Raw genomic sequence first — 11,593 nt, 5'->3', positions numbered from 1 at the left:
CCTTTCTCATCCAGCTTCTCGTCTCCTCCTTCACCTCGATCCCACTGCCATTATTTAAACTTTAATCATTCAATTCCTTTTAATTCATCAGTATCAATCAAGTCAGTTAAAGTATAGTACTTTGTGACAGCAGCCTTGACTCCGAACCAAATTATCCACCTTTTACTGCAACATATTCCTTTACAATCATACTAATTTATTTCTGCTTTAAAAGTCATATACACTGCACTAAAAGTCATCCACTTCAATGCAATGCTTTATAATGTTTCATTTTCCACTTCAGATCTTTATACAGGTGCATAATTTTAATATGTTCATGTCACCTATTTTATATATTGCTGTTATTTTGCTTTCACAAGATTTTCTTTTTGACATTTGATACATTTTCATTTGTGCCAGAGATGTTCTATTGTTGCTGGACTTTTCATGATACGTAAGCCATATTATATGTTCATTAACTTTTATCCCTCTCCTCGATAGACATAAGTGCTATTTATCAAACATCCTTAATGGCAGTTTCAAAACTGTATCCATCTAACAAAAGACATTCGCTTTGAACTATTGTCTTCGGTAAATGAGTATATTTTGTCTTTCAGTGAAAATCAAAGAAATTATCGGCAATCTCAGCTTTTGCCAACAACAATACCTTCCCGCAGATCGTTGCCCACCAGGTTTTCTTCACAAACACCTTTTCTTCACTTTGTCTGTCATCATTACGCACAAAGCAATTTGCATCCGTGCAGGTCTGCCCCTTGATTGGCACTGTTCCCGTCAGCTTCCCGTGTAGAATAGACTCCAGAGCCAGCCATGATGAAATGTGATCAAAAGGGTGATGCAGAGTTTTAGAAAGAGAGAGAGAGAGAGAGAGAGAGAGAGAGAGAGAGAGAGAGAGAGAGAGAGAGAGAGAGAGAGAGAGAGAGAGAGAGAGAGAGAGAGAGAGAGAGAGAGAGAGAGTATGGTATCCATATTGAATTTAAAAGCTGAGTATAATATCATTCAACGAAAGTTTTATTTATTTTGACATGTAAAAGGTCAATATCGTCAGTTTTGGTACCATATCACATGATCCATAGAGAATATATATATATATATATATATATATATATATATATATATATATATATATATATATATATATACATACACACACACACACACACACACACACACACACACACACACACACACACACACACACACACACACACACACACACAAGCGAGTATCATTATTTTAACGCCACTTTAATAATGTATTTGAAACGGATTTCAGAAGGGAAAACATAAAACAAGGGAGATAAAGATGCACAATGGATGACCGTGACTTAAAAGAAACAAACCATATAGTGTGTGTGTGTGTGTGTGTGTGTGTGTGTGTGTGTGTGTGTGTGTGTGTGTGTGTGTGTGTGTGTGTGTGTGTGTGTGTGTGTGTGTGTGTGTGTGTGTGTGTGTGTGTGTGTGTGTGTGTGTGTGTGTGTGTGTGTGTGTGTGTGTGTGTGTGTGTGTGTGTGTGTGTGTGTGTGTGTGTGTGTGTGTGTGTGTGTGTGTGTGTGTGTGTGTGTGTGTGTGTGTGTGTGTGTGTGTGTGTGTGTGTGTGTGTGTGTGTATGTGGTTTGGTGTTTCTTTCTCGCCTCACCCAAATTTATAAGAAAAACGAACTTTTAATTTCACATTCACTTTGAATTTTCATCATCCATTGTCATATATTTATATATATTTATCGGAGACGAGGATAAGGGGAGAGGAGGGAATGCAGAGGTAGAGGGAAGTTGAGAGAGACTGGTTGAAGTAAGAAAAAAAAAAAATAAAATAAAAAGTAAAAAATAAATAAATAAAACAAAAAGTAAATAATATATATATATATATATATATATATATATATATATATATATATATATATATATATATATATATATATATATATATATATATATATATATATATATAACATCTACAAAAATCATAATATTTTTGTCCCATTCTTGCTGCTATACAATCATTCCTCCTCATTCATGTATTAGCTGGCAATCTTTCTTATTTGATTTTCCACAACAAAGCTTTTAGCAATGTTTGGCGGTACGCAAAATGGGTAGCATGCATTATTCATTTGTTTTGGATTAATGCAGCATTTAGCCTCATAATAAATGCATTAGGGAGAATACATTAATTCTAGCAGGCCCATCCACGCCATGCACATCATCCCCATTACTCCATCACAAAGCAACCAACCCAACACGTACAGGGGAATTACAGCATTAACATAATCATGACAAATAGTATTAATTTACATGAAGGGTCTGTACACGCCTGCTCTCTTTGCTGAATGTCCCAACACCATTACACCCTAACACTTTAAGACCTCAAAGCCACGCCAAAGGTCGAGGAGGGTCAAACGGAGACATTAACCGAAAAAGAGTTTGTCTGAAGGAGGAACCTATTTGAAGGCGGAGGAAAGGAAGACCCGAGAGGACTAAGTGCCTAAAGAAGAGGAACAACTTGAAGGAGAAGGATCTGTCTGGAGGAGGAGGAAGGCGCCAGTTGAAGGAGCTTAAAGAAGAGGTTGTGGGAAATCTTAAAGGTTTATATAAAAAACCGGTGAGAGCAATAAGGCTAAAGACAAAACAATATTTGAAGGAGAAAGAACAACCAGATGGAGAAGACGAAAAATAAAAAAAAATCAAAGAAAATTTTAACCTTGAAAGTAAAGGAAAAAATAGTCGGTGAGGGAAAGAAAGTTGCGGTGTTTGAAGAAGTATTGCCTAGAGGAAAAGAAGGAGGAAGAACAATTTAATGCAAGAAGAAAGGTGGATAGAAGTTGAGGAATGAGGAAAGGCCTGAAGAACTGGGGCAAGAGAGCTACAAGGTGTTAGAGGGAGGGAAAACAAGGGAAACATCAAACGAGAGAATAACAGTGAAAGGAAAACAACAGCCGGGAGCAGAAAGTGCTTAGAGGATAAGCAAGAGAAGGAAGAAAGAGCTCAAATTCAAGAGAGAGGAACTGAGAGAATTTCATAAACAAAAACAGATCTCTTGCACGAAAGGAGATAAAAAAAAAAACACAATAAAAAGCAATTCATAAAACGCCCTGAAAATTTTATTACCCACTCGTTAAATCGCATCGAGGCATGGCGCTCACACGGTTTCCACCTCTCAGCTGTGATTAAGAGGAACAATCACTAAAACTCTTTCCGAACGTGAAACAAACGAATAGCTACGAATCCCTGAAGCTCATATTACATGAGGGGATTCTTCTAGAGTTTCCTCTTTTAGAACATGAGGGAGAGGAATATAACTCGAGATTAATTCTTCATATGATAACGTTACTTTTACTCTTAGTGTGATAGGCGGCAGTGACTAGTCTTGCCGAGCGACTGTCCGTGCGTGAGTCGAGAGCAAGAGTGATACGAGGAGCGTGGCGCAAGGGGGCGTCTGAGGAAGGGATAAAGTTGAAGGTGATTGATGTGTGAGGCTGAAAACTAGATGGCGCGATGCAGCGTAAGGGATGCGGCGGTGAGGGCACTAGTGAGGCAGGACGACGTGATGGAAGGCAGCCAAGGGGGAGAAGAGGCAAGAGGCAATGATGGTGAAGAACAACCGTAAGGAAAAGGGTTAAAACTTGACAAGGTGTAGTGAGGGAACAGAACAGGTGGCGATGGAAGCATATGACTGTCTTCAACCTCTTTCTCACTGCCGCAATGTTGCATCTCTTGATATATTCTACCTCTTTTTTTCATACTAACTACTTCTCTGATCTTGCTAAATGCATGCCTTTCCTCCTCCCGCGGCCTAGCGCCCCCACCAAAAAAAAAAAAAAAAAAAGATGAAAGTCTTTTTTTCTTACATTGAAAAAAGAAAACAAGACTTTTTTCTTCCTGTCATCCATATTCTGTTAACCTCTCTAATGCAAAAAGTAAACAGTACTCTCAATCATTTAAACCTTTCTCTGGCAAACTTTGGAACTCCCAGCCTGTTCTTGTATTTCCTTTTTCTATTACTTGAACTCATTTAAGAGGAAGATTTCAAGACATTTATCCCTTTCCTTTGGGTGACTCAGTCCGACCTGCAAAGGATCAGACATTCTAAGAGGGCTTCTTTTTACCTCTTTCTTTAGCCCCTGGCCAGCTGTTCCATCTTACATAAAAATAAATCATAAACTCAGGAACTATTTTTTTTTTCTTAACCGCAAAACAACTCCCCTCCTAAAAAAAAGTATATATATTAATAGGAAGCAAAAATCCAGGTAGTGATTGTGGAATTTGATTTGCTAAGAAACAAAAATAATAAACAGCAAAAAAAAAAAAATAGTTTCCTTTAATTTTATCGAAATACAGGTAGACTATTTGGTATAAATGAAGAAAAGCAGTTCTTCTAAAGGGCCTGTCACACCTTAACGTTTTAGAGAACGTATGGCTAGCGTATGGTAAACATGTTAAACGGTGGCGTACGCTGAACTCTTCGTTTTTCGGCGCGTTGTCGACGTATGCAGAGCGCAAGGACTATCGTGTCACAACTATACCAGCCATGGGCAAGAGGTCACCGACCAAGAAACCAGCACGGGGCCGCGGCCGTGGTCGCAAGACACCCACACTGTCACCTTCACCTCTAGTCTCGGACGTCTTGGGTGATAGAGATGGGCGTGACTCATCTTCGCCACCGCGAAGAGATGCCTCCCCTGCAGGCTCCACCGCATCCTCTGCTGCATCGACCTCTACTCTACAACCACATGATATGAAAAAGAGAGCCAAGAAGACTCAGTTATACTAATGAATACAACGCGTGAGGAACGATCAGAGAACGAATGATAACGATCGCCTAACGTGCCTTTAACTTATCCCCAGCGTATGCATAACGTACTGGCCACACGCTGGCATACGTCGAGAATTTTGTGCATGCTCAAAACTTCTCGCTGTCCCTGCGTACGACGACGTACGGCACCGTACGCCACCGTACTTCAACGTACCCTAACGATGGAGCAGCGTACCCATAACTTATTCAAGCGTATGCTGAGCGTGTGCCACCGTTTTCCATACGCTAGCCATACGTTCTCTAAAACGTTAAGGTGTGACAGGCCCATAAGAGATAGATAGAGAGCGATACTGATTATAGATAAAAAAGGCATGCAAGAATACTAAAACAGAATTAATATAACGCAGCAAATGAGAGCCAACTGCGTCATTTCGTTGAGAACTAAAAGGGTATTATTCATATCCTACTAATCAATGAACCACCTACTGATTTATTCCCTATCGTTACAATTCCTGTACAACACTGGAAAAATTGAGAGAAACAAAAAAAAAGTTCATCCTCTTCCTCCTCCTCCTGATCAAAGCAAGAACGTTGATAGAGTACAAGAGACACAAATTTTCTTCCAGAGAGTTTGGTATGAAATTGATAAATATAATATACCTTTTTCGTACCCCCCAAAAAATGCTGAAAAAGGGAAAACAAGTAGTATGTTGGATAAAACAAAGGAAACAGAGAAGTTGGAAAAGTATTTACACAAAAGTCAATCAAACTGTTGTAAATTTAGTCTAGTTTATTTGAACAACATCGAATATACCTATCGAAATCCAGCAGTGTAAAGATAATTTGATTTAGAATATTCTCTCTCTCTCTCTCTCTCTCTCTCTCTCTCTCTCTCTCTCTCTCTCTCTCTCTCTCTCTCTCTCTCTCTCTCTCTGTCTCTCATATCCGCAATACATCAAGTTTACCTCAGTCAATCCTTTTCGAGCAAACAATCCTTTGTTCCCAATTCTAATCTAGCGTTAAATTTTATTTTGTTTTGTACATAAATGCTGAAAATAAGTGAGGTTCATACAAAGAAAAGAAATAAAAATACGACGTGGTTTAATTACGTATTTTTCACTACTGTTTTTTTTTTAACAGAGAGAGAGAGAGAGAGAGAGAGAGAGAGAGAGAGAGAGAGAGAGAGAGAGAGAGAGAGAAACATATGTATGTATGACTTCGGGCTTAATCAAACAAAGTAGATGTAACCAAAACACATATTTGCTCAGACTCACAAACTGAATGAGATCTTGTGTTTGTCTTTCATTCTTCCCCTTCATTATGATAGTACAGGTAATTCAAGGGGATGCACCTACCTGAGGAGGATTAAGAGGCATTGTGGGGAGATGAAGTTGAGAAGTAAGTGTGCTTGTAATGAGAGAGAGAGAGAGAGAGAGAGAGAGAGAGAGAGAGAGAGAGAGAGAGAGAGAGAGAGAGAGAGAGAGAGAGAGAGAGAGAGAGAGAGAGAGAGAGAGAGAGAGAGAGAGAGAGAGAGAGAGAGAGAGAGAGAGAGAGAGAGAGAGAGAGAGCGGGATCATATGTGGAAATTACCAAGAAATAAAATCTTTTACTGTTAAGATTATATAAACAACTACACATCCCGTTTTCTTGCTTGTTTGTCTGTTTACTTACATGCTTTTCTTCTTGTGTACAGTGTGTGCGTGTGTGAGTGTGTGTGTGTGTGTGTGTGTGTGTGTGTGTGTGTGTGTGTGTGTGTGTGTGTGTGTGTGTGTGTGTATCTGCACTGACACACAGAGCATCAACGATGAAAATGTTTACATATGTACATTTTCTTTGCTGTAACAAGTCACACACGCACACACACACACACACACACACACACACACACACACACACACACACACACACACACACACACACACACACACACACACACACACATTAGCGCTATAAAAGTACATAACCAATACGCATTAGGCACCCGAACAATGAAAGAGATGAAGATAATTTTGTCATCTCACCAAAAAGCAATTGCTGTGGCGTTCTAGTTTAATGGTAAATCTATGTTAATTGGTCTCCATTACCTGCCGCCGACATGACCATCACACTCCACACCTGAGAGTCATCACACCAACTATGAAAACTCACTGTATCGTTGTGTCGCTCTGCACACCAGGGTGAGACAGAAGCAGGCAGACAGACACGCAAACACAGACAGGATTGGACAGTGACAGATAGACACACAGACAGACACAGACCAGGTCTTTCAATATTGGGTAAAAATGGTGATGGCCGAAATTAACAGGTTTTATTGCATTATCAAATCTATATTACCAGATTATTGGTACCGTGTCAACAGCAGAGGTTTTTGGGAAAATATTTTCATTCAATTCTTGTGTCTATTATTGCATTATCATTTTTATAAATTGCATATTTCCCTTGGGACAGCACGAGGCGGCGGCGGCAAGAGCCAGTCCGCGGGGACATGAAAGCTTATATCTATATATATATATATATATATATATATATATATATATATATATATATATATATATATATATATATATATATATATATATATATATATATATATATATATATATATATATATATATATATATATATATATATATGCTCTCTGTCGTAATTATGGTTACATTCTTTTAGAACTTAATTTAAGATAAGATACATCTCTATGAATTACATATTATATCAGTTTCCTAAGCACTTTAGAAATATTTCACCTAGCACTGGTAAAAAAAAAGTTATGTACTTTTCATTTTTAGATCTAAATCTGCTCATTCAGAAACTTCTCCTTGGAAGAGAATATGACTATTATGTCAGGTTCACCTTGAAAAATATTCATATATTAATATCTGATGAATAACTTGCGAGGTGAAGCACAGACCAACATAACAACGGCAACCTTAGCTAATCAGTCCTCACACAGTCCCGCACACATCACGTCTTCAGGAACACTCAGCCCGAGGATTGAAACACAAGGCCTCTGGAGAGATGACTGTTAATCTTGATCAAACAGCAAACGGAGCTGTAACAATGCCGCAGTACATCCATGGCGAGTAGCGATGCAGCACACGAAAAAGGAATGGGAACAGGGAGAAAAAATGGTGTGGTGTCAGAGAGGTGGGCGAAGAGAGGGTGGGGATATGAATGGAGGGTAGAATGGAGTAACTCTCAGCTGATGGGGGCGAAGGAATCAGGAAGTATTAGGGTAAGCAGCTTATGACTCACTATTAGCAGAGTCGTTCGCGGAAACAACCAAGCCTTGTCTGCCTTAACTTGGGCAGAAAAAAAAAGAGAATAAAGAGAAAAATAGGTTCATTGCTGTTACTTAAACAGAGGTAAATGAGAGAACATAGATAATACGTTGAAGTCGACCTCATAAATTAAAGAGAAGTAGTAAATTGTGAGGAAGGAATGAGAAAGTGAATGAGAGGAGGAAGACGAGAGGCTCCATGAAGGAAGGAAGACCGAAAGGAGTCAATGTCGGGGGTCGGAGTCTTTGATCTGCCGCGTAATTTTCCTGGATTTTCCTGCCAAGTATCTTTGCCTTTCATATCATTAACCAGTAACTCGATATAAGTAAACAAGGGAGACCTCATCTAATTTCGCTTGCCAATAATGAAAAATATTCTTGTTTGCTTTCCTACCTATCTACGTGCTTCCCTGTATACATGTACATTTACCTGTCAATCACCAAGTCACAAAATTATTTAATTATTTAAAGTCTATCTTCTTCTCTCTCTCTCTCTCTCTCTCTCTCTCTCTCTCTCTCTCTCTCTCTCTCTCTCTCCTTCGTATATTGAATACACACAAAATCTTTTCAAGTTCCTTCCTTAAATTTCCAGTCTTAACACCTTCGAGCGAGATTCATATTGCTATTAAAGAAAAGAATCAAGGGGAAAATCTTTAATCAACACTTATTTCAATAGGAAGGCTTCCGCTTGATGACTGAACGGGTTATTAAAGAAATCGTAATGTATGATATGAGTCAACTAACATCGTGCCATTTCTAGTCCTGAATTGTGGTGTCCGATTTCTGTAATAGGTCAATAAAGTAAGTAAGTAACAGAGTAAGTAAAATGAGATATAATATATTTTTCTCATGCTTCACGCTGGGAAAATTTGTAGTGATAAGCAGATAATGGATCAGAAAACATAGTACATTGTGACGAGATTATCCTCTCTCTCTCTCTCTCTCTCTCTCTCTCTCTCTCTCTCTCTCTCTCTCTCTCTCTCTCTCTCTCTCTCTCTCTCTCTCTCTCTCTCTCTCTCTGTCTCTGTCTCTGTCTCTCTGTCTCTGTCTCTCTCTCTCACCTATCACCATACATCGCCATCACGTCACTATCGTCTCGCTATCAATCACGGCGATACCTCCATTCATAAGATGTAGGAGAGGGGAGCAACAGCATCCGTCAGGGGTCCCCACGTGGCAGGCAGCAAGCAAATATTCAGGACTGACTGCTAACTCACTCCCTTGCCCGCCACAATAAAACATCAACCGACCACTATAACTGTAACATAAATTCTCGTGTTCTGATTTACTCCCGTAGCACAATAGCAAGGGAGGAGGAGTAGGAGGAGGAGGAGGAGACGGGGCATACTGCGGGTGACATAGGGCCCACAGCTCAACAATTTTGGTGACACGTAATCAAGTGGCGTGCCTTCCATACGTGACATAGTAGGCTGAGAGTCATTAGTTCAAAACCGTGTGGAATATGACTTTACATTGATAGTAGTTTGGGAAGAGCAGGAACAGGGAGGGACGGGGCACGGAACGATACATTCTGACGGTAACGGTGAGGCGTGCGTGAAAGGTAATGGCGAGGGCGTGAAAGAGCCGACCGCGTGGTTTTACACAAATGGTTCTTTTCATCATGAGTTTTTAATATTTTTTTTTCTATTTTTTTTAAGGGTGGCTTTCTCGATCTGATATTTACGGCAGGGATGAGAGGGCTTACTTAGAGTGCAGGGATGAGTGCTTCGTTTTGCGCTTCCCTTGTTAAGAGAAAGAAAAAAAAATATATATATATATATATATATATATATATATATATATATATATATATATATATATATATATATATATACAAAGAAAAAGAGAACAAAAATATACAAAAAAGAGTCCTTTGTGATTATGCCTGACACAAGAGAATTTATTGTTGCTCGTATTTTTGAAAAGACTGTTACACTTAAACTTTATTCTTGCATTTTACAATCTTGCTATTTGTAATTTAACTTCCATTAAAGGTGACACCTAACAACACATTAAAAGCAGATCCAGCACTAAAACCGCCACCGCCCACACACACATCACCTACTTACATCTAACACCCATGTAATGCCGGCCCTTATACTTACCCGAGAAATCTGGCGTCTGTTTCTCCTATGTATTGATATGAACCTCCAATACTACCACCACCACCACCACCACCAGTGCAACAGGCGGAGCTTATGTCAAGATCTCCTTCACTGAAACCTCACAGACTCGTCCCTACACCTGACCTCGGTATATATTGGGCAGCAGGTGTGTTATGATGGCCCTGCGGTGGAGTGTGTGGAGCTAAAGGTTACCTGGATTTACCTTCAATTTCCCGCACCTGAATCCTGCTGGCGATCGGATTAAAGTAAATGCATACACTTTCGATCGCCATCCGTGCCCTCAATCCGCTGTCCCATTTTCTATACAACTGAGGAATTGACTTGGTGTTTTATTGCATATATATGTCTTTCATATGAGGGAATTTTAAGCTTTTATGAAAAACTGTATTGACTTTAAAAGAGTAAATTTCAGCCAATAGAAGCGTGGAACTAAATGCAAGTTAGGTATAGGTACAGAATCTCTCTCTCTCTCTCTCTCTCTCTCTCTCTCTCTCTCTCTCTCTCTAAGTGTGCCATTCCTGTTCGCCTCTTCTGGTCACTTCAAAGCTAATCCCACTCTTTTCCTGTTTCTCTTTTTAATCTCCTTCCCTCCAGTTTATCTCCATTTGTTCCTGATCTTCACTGCACATTCGATCTCAATTATTCATTCTTCCTACTCACTTTATTTTTCTTATTCATACTCTGCGTCATTCCTTCCATATCTTGCCATTTTTATTTCAGGTACATGCATCGTTATAACCTCTCACCCCATTTTCCCTTCTGTCTCGCCCCCAGCCTCCTCTCTCTCTCTCTTTCTCTCTCTCTCTCTCTCTCTCTCTCTCTCTCTATCTGTTGTTTCTTATTAAAATATTCATTGCTATTTTTTGTGTCTCTTTTTCGTTTGCTTAAATCAAGATAAGGTTCATGAAAAATATATAGAGATTATACAGAAAAAAGGAAGGAAGAGAGAGTTGTCTTTAAACGGGTGAAAAGATGTGAGATGGATGGATAATGTGAGAGAGAGAGAGAGAGAGAGAGAGAGAGAGAGAGAGAGAGAGAGAGAGAGAGAGAGAGAGAGAGAGAGAGAGAGAGAGATTTATGAAGAGAGTAAAATTCATGGAGAAGGAAAATTTATGGTGAAAGAGAATTACCGAAAACCAGATTTGTTGAGGAAAGAAAAAAAATATATGAAAAACGGCGATGATTAGGAAAGAAAGTGAATGTTAAAGAATGCGGAATGATTGCCTTATGGATTCGTGAATAAAACAATGCAAAATGAAAAGAAAACGGAAAAAAAGAAAACAACTGATGCTTTACGTATTTTTGAAAAGAATATTGGAAAAAAAAAACATGATTATCAATAATGAAAATAACTTAAATTGCCGTCCTCCTCCTCCTTCCCTCCTCCACCGCCTCCTCAACCTCCAAGCAACTGATTTAAAAATTTACGCTGGTGAGATAAATTT

This window comes from Portunus trituberculatus, chromosome 30 (genome assembly GCF_017591435.1).
Source record: "Portunus trituberculatus isolate SZX2019 chromosome 30, ASM1759143v1, whole genome shotgun sequence".
In the NCBI taxonomy this organism is placed as follows: domain Eukaryota; kingdom Metazoa; phylum Arthropoda; class Malacostraca; order Decapoda; family Portunidae; genus Portunus; species Portunus trituberculatus.
This window is presented reverse-complemented; position numbering follows the sequence as displayed.